The sequence below is a fragment of the Tupaia chinensis genome, unplaced genomic scaffold (assembly GCF_000334495.1).
Source record: "Tupaia chinensis unplaced genomic scaffold, TupChi_1.0 Scaffold143728_1, whole genome shotgun sequence".
NCBI classification, from domain to species: Eukaryota; Metazoa; Chordata; class Mammalia; order Scandentia; family Tupaiidae; genus Tupaia; species Tupaia belangeri.
In genome coordinates this window covers 295070-304144 of record NW_006203577.1, presented here as the reverse complement: position 1 = coordinate 304144, position 9075 = coordinate 295070, and the positions used below count along the sequence as shown (strand labels likewise).

The 9075-nt window shown below is 52.8% G+C and overlaps 1 protein-coding gene across 2 annotated transcripts in view; it reads left to right on the top strand.

Annotated features, from left to right (window-relative positions):
* Window positions 1-9075, top strand: part of GPRC5A (G protein-coupled receptor class C group 5 member A) — a 34275-nt gene that overhangs the window by 1698 nt on the left and 23502 nt on the right. Inside the window, exon 1 of one of the 2 annotated variants that reach the window (XM_006164786.3) lies at window positions 8122-8402. The exons of the other annotated variant lie outside the window; for it this stretch is intronic. The gene's annotated coding sequence lies outside the window, so the exon portion shown is untranslated. Of the gene's footprint in view, window positions 1-8121; window positions 8403-9075 lie in introns of those variants that run through there. 2 annotated transcript variants of the gene reach the window in all.

The following is a 9075-nucleotide window of genomic DNA, read 5'->3' as shown; positions in this document are numbered from 1 at the left end:
TTTTTTGGAGAGGTTTTTGCTATAGGGCACGTGCGCTCGCCAGCCAGACAGAGACAGAGAGACAGAAAGCGAGAAATCACCCCCCCAGGGGGGATGGTCACGCCGCAATCCCTTCTCCTCCATTCTCCTCTCGGGATCTTGGGCACGCACGCACACGTGCCCGGCGTGAGTTTTAAGCCACCGGGTCAGGGACGTGAACCGCGGTCGACTACGTGGGAGTCCAGCAACATAGCCATTACGCTAACTGCTGGTTCCCTGGCAGACCTTCTGTGTGCCAGATACAATCGCATTCGCAGCTCACTCCAGCCCTGTGAAGTAAGTATTATGGATGCTCCCTTTTCAGACGAGGAAATAGACCATGAAGCTGAAGTTGGATCCAGGCCAGCTCTTCCTCACTCTGAGTTCATTCAAATATATTGTCTGTAGGTCAGGCAAAAGGCTGTTACCCAGTAGGAAAGGCGGGAATAGACTGGTCTGTGGGGCTGACTGAGAATGGGGCTGAGATGAGGGTGGCCCTGGGAATGCCATGGTCTTCTTGGCCACTGACTCCCCTCCCTGGCCCGAGCTCACTGTCAGGGCAGATCTGCCGCAGCCTTGTTTTGCCCTGAGGAGTGGGGAGAGGAGACTGTGCCGCTGCGTTGGGTTTCATGTCACAGAACCAGTCTGGGCACTTAATGAGAGTCTCTAACCCAGTCTTGGGGTTATTGGAACAGCTCTCCGGTTTCAGCACTGAGACTTCGGTTCATGACTTCCCTCAGAAAGATCTAGAAACAGTGCAATCCTAAAGTCACCCCCAGGAGAGGGGGGGAAGTCTGTGCTGCTACCTACTGTGTTTTTACAAGTAGCCTGATAACTAGAGGTCTGCAAGAGGTGGAATTGGTGGGCTGCCAGCTCAACGCAGGGTCCCTGCAGACCGCATTCCGGAGCTTCAAGTGTCATTCGCTCGCTCCACACGTGTTTGCCCTCTCACACGCCACTCTTCGCCCTCCACCTGCGGGGGTGGGGAGGCAAACCGCAGTCCCTGAAGATTGAGCCCTATAGGCTCCAGCTGTGCTAGGTGGTTTTTTTTTTTTTTCCTTTTTTGGTAAACAGTTGGCTTTTTAAAAAATAATTTATTATTATTATTATTATTTAAATTAGTGATAGGGCATGCGTACTCAACAGAGGGAGACAGAGAGAGAGAGAGAAAGTGAAAGCCAGAAAGCAAGCCGCCAGGTCCAGGGCTTGAACTGCAGTTGGCCATGTGGGAGTCCAGTGCCTTAGCCACCACCCCACTGCTGGCCCTAAGAGGGCTCCTTTTAGCATTTCTCCTGATTTGCTGACAGATGCAAATGCTGTTGCCTTTTCAGAGATGTACTAGTTTGGTAGGTCTGCCCACAAAGTACCCCAAACTGGGTGGCTTTTCTTTTTTTAAAGTTTTTGTTATAGGGAACATGTGCTTACCAGAGGATGGTGCAGGGAGGGGGGTTTTGAAAGCACCCCTCAGTGGAGATGGCCATGCCATAATCCCTTCTCCTCCATTCTTCTTTCGGACACGCACGTGTATGCAGCTGGTGAGTTTTTTCAAGTCTCTGGATCCTGGACTTGAATTGTGCACTTGGCCATGTGGGATCCAGTCACCATTGGCTAGCCCTGGGTAGCTTAAAACAAAAGAAATTAAATTTTGAAAATTTATTTAACTTTATGTATTCTTATTATTTTTAAATTTGCTATAGGGCACATGTACTCACCAGAGAGAGAGAAAGAGAGAGTGAGAGAGAGAGAGAGAGAGATGGGGTGTGGGGTGGGGGAGTGAGAAAGCAAGTCGCCAAGTCTGGGACTTGAATCGTGGTTGGCCATGTGGGAGTCCAGTGCCCCAACTACCATGCTACCTGCTGGCCCCTAAAATTTTTGTTTCTTTGTTTATAAGCTAGAGGCTCTTGTGCTCACCAGAGAAAGAGACACAGAGAGAGGAGGAGAGGGAGGAAGCACTGCCCTATCGGGTGCGCTCTCTTTGCAGTCCATTCTTCTCCATTTCTCCATGCTGTTAGGATTTGGGGTCATTTGCACCTGGCATGTTTTTCAAGCCTCTGGAGCCAGGATTCAAACTGCGTAGTTGGCCAGGTAGGATCTGTCTCCCCTAACCACTGAACTACAGGGCCAACCCAAAACAATAGAAATTAATTTTCTTCAAATTCTGAAAGCTGGAATCCAAAATGGAGGTGTTGTCAGGATTGGTTCCTTCTGGAGGCTGTGAGGTTGTCATTAATCCGGGTTCCTGGGTTTGCGGTGACACGACGTCAGTCCAGGCCTCTTCTCTGCCTGTCTGTCTCATGGCCTTCTTCCCATGGCCCTCTTCTCTGCCTGTCCCTCTCCTCCGAGTCTGTGCATCTCTCTGTGGCCTCGTCTCATGAGTACACGGGGTACTGGATTTAGGGCTGCTGAGCGACACCCCGTCTCGCGCATCGCGGAAAGATGGTGCTGTGCTTTGCCCTCAATGCCCTCTGCTAGGATGTGTCTGGGACTCCAGCCACTGTCTGCCCACCCAGCCTCATCTCCCACTGTCCGCACTTGTGCCATGCTTTATTGACGAGCGGGGCTGTCACATGCCTCTGTGCCTTTGTGCATCCTGCCCCTTGGCCTGGGATGCCCTCGTCCCCTTCTCTTCCCCATCTGGTGAGCTCTTACCCTTTAGACCTTCGGGTCTCAGCGGGGTCCACCCTGAGCTCGTCAGAGTGCTGACTGCCCTTTTCTCTCTTTTCTGATTTTATTTTATTTTATTTTATTTTATTTTATTTTATTTTATTTTATTTTATTTTATTATTTTTTGTATAGGCTGTGTGCTCTCACCAGAGACAGAGACAGATAGACAGACAGAGAGACAGAGAAGGTGAGAAATCACCTCCTACCCGCTACCTCCAGGGGAGATGGCCACACCACAATCTCCTTCCTTCCACTCACCTCAGGATCTGGGCGCACACGCACGCACACCTGGTGTGATTTTCAAGCTACCGGGTCTGGGACTCAGACCACACAAACAGCCATGTAGGATCCAGCACCTTACTTTCTATGCCACCTGCTGGCCCAGCTATGGGCTTTGGTGCCAGACAGATGTGGTCCTGTGTGCTCCTCTGCTGTGTCACGTGCCACACCCTCGGCTTTCACTTGATCATTTGCAGCTCCATAGAAGATCAGGTAGAGCTGCTGAGTGACGGGGTACACGTGGACATTCTCTCCAGAGGATGGAGACCCTGTAGGATCGCTCTCATATTTCTGCTGTGTGCCCAGCAATGTGTGGTGGGTAGTCGGCTCCCTGCATCACTGAGATCGAATGGAAGAACTGCTGCTAGCGGGAGCCCAGTGGGGGCTGTTGCTCAGGGACCCCGGCAGTTCCAGTGGAGAGGTGGAGTGGTGACCCAGGGAAGTACGGTTCTCCTGTGCTTTTCTCCTACCTACTTAGGTGCTGCTGCAGTTTTTTCTTTTTTCAAAATTTGCTACAGGGTTCATGTATTCACTGGAGAGAGACAAACAGAGAGACAGAGAGGAAAAGTGAAAAATCATCCCCTGGGCTGGCAGGTGGCATGATGATTAAAGCACTGGACTCCCACATAGCCGGTTGTGGTTTGAGTTCCAGACCTGGCGGCTTGCTTTCTCGGTTTCTCTCTGTCTGTCTCTCTCTTGCTCTCTTTGTCTCTCCCTGGTGAGTGCACATCCACTATAGCAAATTAAAACTAATAATAAATCAAATTAAATCATCCAAAAAAGAAAGAAGGAAAAGACTGGAACGGCACAGTCAGCCATGTGGGATCCAGTGACTGAACCCACATGTCACCTGGCCAACCCCCTCAGCTGTTTCTTAAATGAGACAGTAGAGGTCAGGGAGCAGGACAGATGGCATCCTCCACCTTGCTAGCAAAGAGGCAACAGGAGAGAAAGAGGGAACCCCGGCCCCGAGATCCGACAGCCCCAGATTCTAAGGTACACTGGTAAAGGGGCCAGGACCAGGACTTGGCAGGGCTGTCTGTGTTCTTGGTTCATTCCTGCATCAAGAGCAGGGATTGTGGTGGGGGCGGTGAAGGGAGGTGCTGGCAAGGACTGGCCTCTGGGACTCTCAGACCTGCAGGCCCAAGCTCACCCTCGTGCGACCTAAGGGTCCCCTTGCTGTCCTTGCAACTGAATGAGGCCCTCTCCAGCAGCAGGACAGCCTCTCTTTTGGGGGTGCAGGACACTTCTTCTCATTTGCTTCCTGTGCTGCTGAACACTGCCACCTGCCACTTCAAACTGGGGACGTGTGAAGGAGGGTAACTGGACCAGACGGTGGCCGAAGCACGGTGGGAACACAGCATTCCGTGAGACTGACGCATGTGGGATGTTTTGGGTGGGCGTCTGGAGACCTCCCTGAGTATACTGGGCATGCAGGTGCCTGTGGTCCAGGGCTGGCTAACGCTGGTAGTTGTGGCATCAAGACCCTGCTGGGGAGACCAGCAGTTCGCATAATGGCTATGTCGCTGGACTCCCATGTAGTTGACCGTGGTTCAAGTCCTGGATCCGGTGGCTTGAACTCACACCAGATGTGTGCATGCGTGCCCAAGATCCCGAGAGGAGAATGGAGAAGGGATTGCGGCATGACCATCCCCCTGGGGGGAGATTTCTTGCTTTCTGTCTGTCTCTGAATTCTGGCGACCCCACTTGCCCTATAGCAAAAACCTCTAAAAAAAAAAATTATTTATTTTATTTATTATTACTATAGTTTTTTTTTTTTTTACATGAGTTTTGCCAGAGAGAGAAAGAGAGAGAGATAGAGAGAGAGAGAAAGCAGCCAGCTCCAAGGCTCAAGTCACAGTTGGCCATGTGAGAATTCCAGCGCCTTAACCACCATGCCACCCGCTGGCCCCCAGAGCTCGGGATTTAAGGAGGCAAATCACTCTCAGGCCTGGGAGTGCCTTCTTGAATTCTGTGCTCTGGGTGCCTCACTGGCTTCCCCCTAGTCCCGGCTTTGTGCTGGACTGGCAGATCCATAAAGGGATGGAGGGTGAAAAGACATTGAAAGGAGGCTAGAAGAGAGAGTGCTACGAGGGTCAACAGCAAAGTGAAGAATCCGGACTAAACACAGCGCTTCCCGAGGAGCACCCCCACAGCTCCCCACACAGCCCGGAACCGGGAGACAGACGGCATTCAGAGAATAACGGACACTGGGAAAACCAGACGCGCACGCCACATCCTCACTACGTTTGCCCGTTTCTCGTTCTGGGAAGGGGGTGGGAAGATGGAGGGAAATCCTCGACGTCCACTGCTGCTGCTCCTTCTCCCTCCTGGACTAGACGCCTTTAGCTTGATGTCATGAACCCCACCCCGGGTGCGGTGAATCAGACTCCTGAAACGCCAGAGCTGGAAAGCCCTGAGAGACAGCTCGCCCTGGGCCCCTGGTGTGCTAGCCACTAGCCACGTGTGGCTTTTGAGCACTTGGAATGTGGCTGTGAGAATAACAAGTACACTGGGTTCTTTCCCTTAGTCACCAGAGGGCATGTGTGTGAGAGTGCACGAGAGAGAGAGAGAGAGAGAGAGAGAAGAGAGATTGGGGGGGGAGAGTGAGCGCGAACGCGAGCATGCACTCCCCAGCAGTAATGGTCGCATGGCCGTCCTGTCTCTCTTTCTCCATCCCGTCAGAGTTTGGGGCACACAAGCACATATGCTTAGTGTCGTTTGCAAGATACTGTGGCTGGGACTGGAACTGTGGTTGACCATGTGAGTTTTGGCTTCCTTAAGCACTAGGCTATGGGACCTGCACTAGATTTTTTTTGTTGTTGTTTGTTTGGAGAGGTTTTTGCTATAGGGTGCGTGCACTTGCCAGAAGACAGAGAGAGACAGAGAGACAGAAAGCGAGAAATCACCCCCCAGGGGGGATGGCCACACTGCAATCCCTTCTCCTCCATTCTCCTCTCGGGATCTTGGGCACGCACGCACACACGCCCGGCGTGAGTTTAAGCCACCAGGTCTGAGACTTGAACCGTGGTCGGCTACATGGGAATTCAGCAACATAGCCATCACGCTAACTGCTGGTCCCACCTGCACTAGATTTTTTTTTTTTTTAGAGGTTTTTGGTATAGGGCACATGAGCTCGCCAGACAGAGAGAGACAGAGAGAGACAGAGAGACAGAAAGCGAGAAATCACCACCCCCCAGGGGTGATTTCTCTCTCTGTCTGGCGAGCGCACGCGCCCTATAGTGAATATCTCTCTCTCTCAAAAAAAAAAAAAAGATGTAAATGAGCTCAACAGTATTTTTTAAAAATATTGATGACATGTTATAATGATCATATTTTAGATCTATTAAGTTAAATAAAGTATATTCATAAGATGAATTACACTATTTCTTTTAACTTTAAAAAAATATTTATTTTGAAATAGAGAGAGAAAGCCTCAACCGAGTCACGTGGTGGGTTCCTCTCTAGCCTTTCCCGGCCTGTCAGGATGTGTGCACATACCCGGTTGTCGAACTGGGAACTGAAACCCCGTCTTCCACAGTGCTTCCAGCGTTACAGCGTGTCACACCACCAGGGCCGGGCCTCGTTTTACTTCTTTGATGTGGTTGCTGGAAACTTTACGATTACGTATGTGGCTTACAACTGTGGCTTGAATCACACATCTGTTAAACAAGGGTGGTCTGTTTTTTTGTTTGTTTTTAAGAGAGATTTTTTGCTATGGGGCATGTGCATTCACGAGAGAGAGAGAGAGAGAGAGAGAGAGAGAGAGAGAAAGGGAGAGACAGAAAGTGAGAAATCACCCCTCAGGAGGGATGGCCACACTGCAATCTCTTCTCCTCCAGTCTCCTCTTGGGCACGTGTGCACTCGCACCCAGTGTAAGTTTTAAGCCAGTAGGTCTGGGACTTGAACCGAGGTTGACCATGCGGATGTCCAGCCATGTAACCATTTCACCATCTGCTGGTCCCAGTGGTGGTTTTGATGGCCGCCTTCTTCTTCTTTTTAAGAATTGTTTATTTTATTAATTATTATTATTTTAAACTTCCTCTAGTCATCAGAAGAAGAGAGAAAGGGAAAGTGAGAAAGGTCCAGGACTCGAACCCTGGTCGACCACGTATGTGGGAGTCCAGCGCCCTTCGACTCTATCTTGGGCACACAGGCATACAGGACCGTGTTAAGCCCGCTGCGGACTTGGTGGGAGTCCAGCATTGCAATGTAGTCCCCGCCTAGTGGGAATTTCGAGTTGCTTGCAGGTCCAAGACTTGAACCACGGTCGCCCATGAGGAGTCTGGTGCCTTAACCACCACTCTACCTGCTAGTGTCCCCTCCCCCCAGCCACATTTAAACAGCACATTAGGCTCTGGAATGTGGTGGGAGGTGAAAAGAAAGCTGAGGCGCCCGAGTCTTCCCGCCCTGATCCGTACGCGGAGTAGCCAGGTTGGCGTCCCAGGCGCGCTAACCGCCACCTTGAAAAGGGTCCCTGTCCCTCCCTGGCGGCCGCAGGCGCAGGACCTTGCCTGGGCGCGGAAGGGGCAGCCGCTCCGGGATTGTTTGACAAGCAAACAAAGCCAAGTTTCAGTAGGACTGGCTTGATACTGGAAGAGGAGTGGGCGGTGGAGAGAGGGGGAACCAGACACCAAAAGCGAATTCCTTCATGTCATCATTCTATCTGGCGCCCGGTCCATGCCCGCATTGTCGAGGCTTGGTGAAAGGGAGCCAGGGACGTGGAGAGACGCGATCTCGCAGCCTCGGCAGCACTCGTGGTGCTTATAGGACCACCGAGGAGTTGCTGAGCTAACGCTGGACCCCGTGGGACGTTTTCGAGCGCGGCCACCCCATTCTGGTCGCACTCACCGGGGGAAAGCGATGGAGAGAAAAAGTGGAGGAAGGCCGTCGGGTCCCACTGGACCAACGCTGGCGCCGCCGCCACTCGCTGGCTAGGCCCTTGCCCTTGGCTGCAGGAGCGCGGGCGTGGAGGGGGGTGTGGCTCCCTGGGGAGGTGACAGCCTGCAGGGCCGATAAGGAGCGGGACTCCTCCGGCCCTCACTTTACAGCGTGTCCCGGGACTAACCTGCGCGCGCCTGGGAGGAGTCGGGTGCGCTGGCCGGGCGGAGTTGGGCAACGCTGCCCCCCCACACCAACAAACTCATTTCAGGGGTGACTGTGCTTCTGACGTCAGGCGGCTTTTGGTTCATTCCCTGGCACGGGGACTTTATTTTCATAACAGCATGAAGTGCCGTGGAACTGGAATAGGCGTGTCCTCTCCCCCGACCCTCCCGCCCCTTGTCCCTCTGCTCACCCCCCTAGCTCCCTCCCTCCGGCGATAGCGCCTTTATAACTGCTTGGCGCGGCCAGGGAGAGATCTCTGCCCGAGGACTTCCCCAGCACCAACTGGGTCCCGTCCTACCCTTTACGCGCGGGAGGCAGCGCCAAATTCACCCGGGTAAGTGCCCCGTAGCGAGCCCCAGAGCGCGCCTGGTCTCCAGATTGAAATCAGGGGAGAGTGGGACGTTGGGAGGAGTGGGGTCGAAGAGGAGAGAAAGGAAATCGGAAAGGAACACAGCTGGCTGGGAGAAAAAAACGTCTCCGTGGACTTTCTCTAGTTGAACTCAGCTCGGATATCTCCCCTCCTGGGCTTCAAGGTGGAGAGCACCAGGATAATCCGGATAGTGGGTTCTGCTTAGAATACAGTCTACGCACTCCGAGTAGGGGGACCCCGACTTAGGTAGGAGTGAGCAGTTTGGGGGGCACTTCAGGGGAGGAGAAGAGAGGGAGAGAGATCTTAGAAGGGGAGAAACTGTGGGTGCCGAGGGATGAGGGGAAAAGGGAGGGGGAGGAGGGACATGGTGACAGCTGCCACTTTAGGGAACCAGGAACCAGAAAGTTTCTATTTTGCTCTTTCTCCACAAGCACAGCCTTAGGAATTTGGGGAAATAGTTCTAGAGTCCTCTCCTTTCCCCATGGATGTGTAGGGTCAGCATTCCCTCTCCTGCTGTCCCTTGGTTGCTCAGGAACCCGGGAGAGATGGAAGAAGAGTGGGCAGTACGGCCACCTTGCCTCAGTGGGACGGGACCTGGGAACGGCCTACACGGCAAGCGGCTCAGGATGGTCCTGAG